This window comes from Octodon degus, unplaced genomic scaffold (genome assembly GCF_000260255.1).
Source record: "Octodon degus isolate 3935 unplaced genomic scaffold, OctDeg1.0 scaffold00069, whole genome shotgun sequence".
Lineage (NCBI taxonomy): Eukaryota > Metazoa > Chordata > Mammalia > Rodentia > Octodontidae > Octodon > Octodon degus.
In genome coordinates this window covers 9,408,424-9,412,741 of record NW_004524645.1, presented here as the reverse complement: position 1 = coordinate 9,412,741, position 4,318 = coordinate 9,408,424, and the positions used below count along the sequence as shown (strand labels likewise).

At 37.5% G+C, this 4,318-nt stretch overlaps 1 pseudogene; it reads right to left on the bottom strand.

Annotated features, from left to right (window-relative positions):
* Positions 1–1,864: 1,864 nt before the first annotated feature.
* Positions 1,865–4,023, bottom strand: LOC101577863 (annotated as a pseudogene).
* Between the last annotated feature and the right edge of the window lie 295 nt (positions 4,024–4,318).

Sequence of the window (4,318 nt, the reverse complement as noted above, 5' to 3'; positions counted from 1 at the left end):
AATTCAAAAATCTTCTGGAGATTCTCAGGATTATTGCCTTACCCATCTTCTACATATAACTGTATGGCTTGTTACTGTCATGTTTCCTAGCTTCTCTCCTTTCCCTCTCTTAGTCCTTGAGTTCTTGCTTTCCTTTTAGTTGTATTATACCTTTATGTTTGTATTAGATTAATTATTTTTAACATCAAATCTATTGCTCAGATGAATAGATATAGCTATGCAAGACTGGACAAATAATTTAATATTAATGTTAGCTTTTTATTTTTATTTTTCTTATTAATTTTATTGAGAAACAAATAGCAATGAGACAGTTTCAAAGCAGATTAGTAGGACAGTTTCAATAATTAATACATTGCACCAGCACCCTTTCGAAGGATATTTTGGTAGTTTTCAATCTTTTTTATTTTATTTTATTTTTATTCATTTTATTGAGAAACAAGTAACAACGAGTCAGCTTCAAAACTGATTAGTAGGACATTTTCAATAATTAATACATTGCATGTTGTTGTCTTTGTAGTGGTTATTCATAGTACAAGATGCATACATGATATTCTGTCCAAACACTATTAGTACAAATCTTTGTTCTCATTGAATTAAGAGAAAGTAGCTATATATCTATCCTAACTATTTTGTATATACAGACACAAAATGGTCCTTCATTTGTATTCCCTTTTTTAGTTTTGTCAGAAGAGGGTATTCCCTTGTCATCTAAATATTGTAGGTGCATGAATTCAGAAAAATAATGAATATACTGCAGTACTTCATAATGGTAATGGGTTATCCATAGAACTGGCAATGTCAGAAGTTGTTGACTTGAGCCTTTTACAGCTCAGCATATTAATATGGCTTTACTTTTTATGCTTTTTTATACTTTTCTTCTGGATGGTTCAGGCCAAGATAAAGCAAGACCTATACAACAAGAAATGTAACTTTTGTATCTGACAAGTTCAGTCAAATCCACTCAGGATTTACTCTGAAACCCTTTACTGCAGTTTGTAGATCCTTTGTCATTGTCAGCCATGTGGATGAGTCATGGCCATTGCGTGACCAATTTGCTCTCTGTGAAAGGCTGAGAGAATGTTTTCTCTCCTTGTGACTCTCTTTAGGCACACTCTACATCATCGATCACTTTCCTCTGTGGCTCCATAATCTTCTTGATCAAAAAATTTGGGACACTGCTGAGTTACAGGATGTTACAGTGTAGGTTTGCTCATATCCTGAGTCCTTACTTACCTTAAATGGCTAGGATCAAATATTGGCTGTCCTTGCCGCCCTTATTTTTACTAACTCTTGGTCTGCAAATTTAAGTTGTTAAACCTCCAGAAGAGAAGCTTAATGATATTATTACCCTATAACATAAGCAGTTGAGCTTAACTTCACTATCTTCCTGAATATCAAAAGTCTTAGATATAATATGCAACAGGTATTTTCCATCAAGTACTTTTTTTTTGGTGGAACCAGGGATTGAACTCAGGTCTTTACACTTTCTAGGCAAGTGCTTATTCTATTGAGCTATCTCCTTGGCTCCATCATGTATTGATATGTTAAAATTTAATTCCCTACAGAATGTGAAAAAATACAAAAATATTAAAAATAGGAATAAACAATTACATATTTTGACACAGAAATTTAGAAATCTAGCCCTATACAGCATTGTAGCAGGACATTCTTACAGTTTTTTCTTGTCTCTTGTTTTCATTTATTACTTTTTTTTTTAAAAAAATACACATTTACTTGACAGACAGTATGGCAGTAATTGGCATAGCATGACAAACAGTACATATTTATTTAATTATTTATTTTTATTTTTATTTTTTTGGCAATAAACTGCATATTATGAAAGCATTGTATTCCAAGTTTCAAAGATTTGACAAGTTCTGTAGATTATCTTTCATCGGTAGGAAGAACCTTTCAAACTGCATGATTTTCTGCCAAGTAGGACTGGCTATCATTCGCTGGTTTGAATTCTGATCCATTTCAGGGCATGTCTCGGTGGTACAGTAATGGTGGGATGATAAAATGCGCAGTCTGGTCTTGTACACTGAGTGTTAAATCTACAGTGTTTGGGATGATAAAAGGGACATTCCATTTTCTTACAAGCTGGGAAATAACAGCATGGCTGATTGGTAGAAGGAGATGCTGGTGTTGTAACTGCTGGCTTTGGAGGCAGTACTGGAATTCTTCTGTTGGTATGAGTGAAGGGACAGTCTGGTTTAGTGCATTTTGAATCATATTTATAATTTGTATGAACAAAAAACATTTTTAAGCAAACTTACAATTGGGAAAGGCTTTGCAAAGGGAAATGGGATGGTGGTACGCACACTCATCTCCGTTTTTACAAACAGGCCAGTACTTGCAGCACTCCAAAAGCTTTTCTGGTTTCTGTGCCACATTTACTTCACTCATCTCCACGTAGGAAAAGCTACCATCTGGGTCACCAAGCAGCCTGTTCACCAACTGCAGCTGCTGTGGGTGGAGGAGACCTTTGAGTCCCTTGTTTGATGCTGCAGTTTGGTTTACAGGTTTCACTTTTTCAAAGCACATGTCCTCCTCTTGATCTGACATGTATCCTGGGGGGGGTGCTGGGGACACCATCCAGCATCACTATAAACTTGGGACTTGCAGGTTTATCTGGTTGTACAAGATGTCATGTCTGCATAAGGTGTCCTGAAAGTACCCGCAGGGTATCTGCAGCCTTCATCCCCGACTCTTGGTTTGGTGCCACTACTATTTCCTCAGACAGCTTTGGCTTCTTCAGAATAATTGTTCTTGTGTCTGCATGGACCATGGATTCCATGTCATAGTAATCTTGACTCTGCAGCGTCTCTGCCATGACTGGGTCAATCTGCAGTCGGGATAACAACTGCCTCTGTTGAGTTCCTTGACTTTTTCTGTATTATCTCCTTTTGTTTCTTCTTCTTTAATAGAAGGGCTAACTCTAGGGGTCCTGCTTTGCCCCTGGACCGCCTCTGCTAGTCATTCTTCTTGTGATGTTCATGTTCTGGGAGGAACTGGAAGTGTCTGTTTCTGAAGGACTGCAGAATAGTTGGTTGTTTTTGTTACAGATTCTTGAGCTTCAGATATAGCCTTCAAAATCAGGTCTTGTTAGCTTGTTTAGAAGGTGGAAGAGAAGGTCTCTGCCCAGGCTTGGCTGGCAATGACACACTGCTGGACACACTTCCAGCCCGGGAGCCATAATCCTCCTTCTCCTCCTCCTCCTCTTCTCCATCATGACTGAATTTTTTTTTTTACTTTAACAACTGAACTTACCACAGGTAATTTTCTCTTTTGAAAATTTTCTTCCTCAATTATCCTTTTCTCTGAGTTGTTTCTGAAGAATGGACTGTAAATCTCTTCTAAGCCATTAAGCACTTCTGGTTCACAAGTTTCATACATCCGACTGTTCTGTATATCCAGCTGTTTGGTAGCATGAATAGTGTTTTGCTGCTGCTGAAATTGTAACCTGTTTAAATGAGCACTACTCTCTCCATTTTGACGTGCAGGTGGTTGGTAAATTTCAATAGGAGGCTGAGAAGAACCATATGCAAGAGTTACAGTAGGTTTTTTCTGAGATAAGGGATTCTTCTGCACAAAATTGAAGTCTTCCTCAATGAGATCATCTGGTTCTGGCTTAATATCAATCACATCTTCAGAGGGCTCTGGCTCCCTCAGAGGTTTCACTGTTGACATCAGTCGGGTTGCTGCTCCATCATCATAAATCTGTCTCACGTTACTTGTTGTCTGCTCTTGTGAACTTGTAACAAACCTGGAATCTCTTTTCTCAGGTCTAGTGCTTGAAACAGCAAGGGGAGGTACTGCAGCTTCGTACCTTCTCTCATCTCCCTGACTGAAACTGCTCTTGTTTGAAGGCACATTATTATCAAAGATGATGGTACCAGAAGACGTTAGACTGGAGGGATCAGTTGTAACAGAGGGAAGTTTATCTAATACACCATGAAGCCATGTGGTGAAGCGAATTGTGTTGTTGCCTAGAAACATGGACAGGTCATCTGTCATTTGGTCCTGACTATTCTTTTTTTTTAATTCCAATTTATTTTATTTTTTCCATAATTTTATTGATAAACAAATAGCAATGAGACAGTTTCAAATCAAATTGGTAGGACAGTTTCAATAAATAACACATTGCATAAATTCCTCCAAGTGGGTATTTGCTGTACAAGATGCGGACATGATATCCTATCTACAAACACCATTAGAGCAAATCACTCTATTCATTAAGAGAATGTAACTATATATCTATCCTAAGCACTTTGAATACACAGATACAAAATGGACATTCCTCTCTGTACCTTTTTTT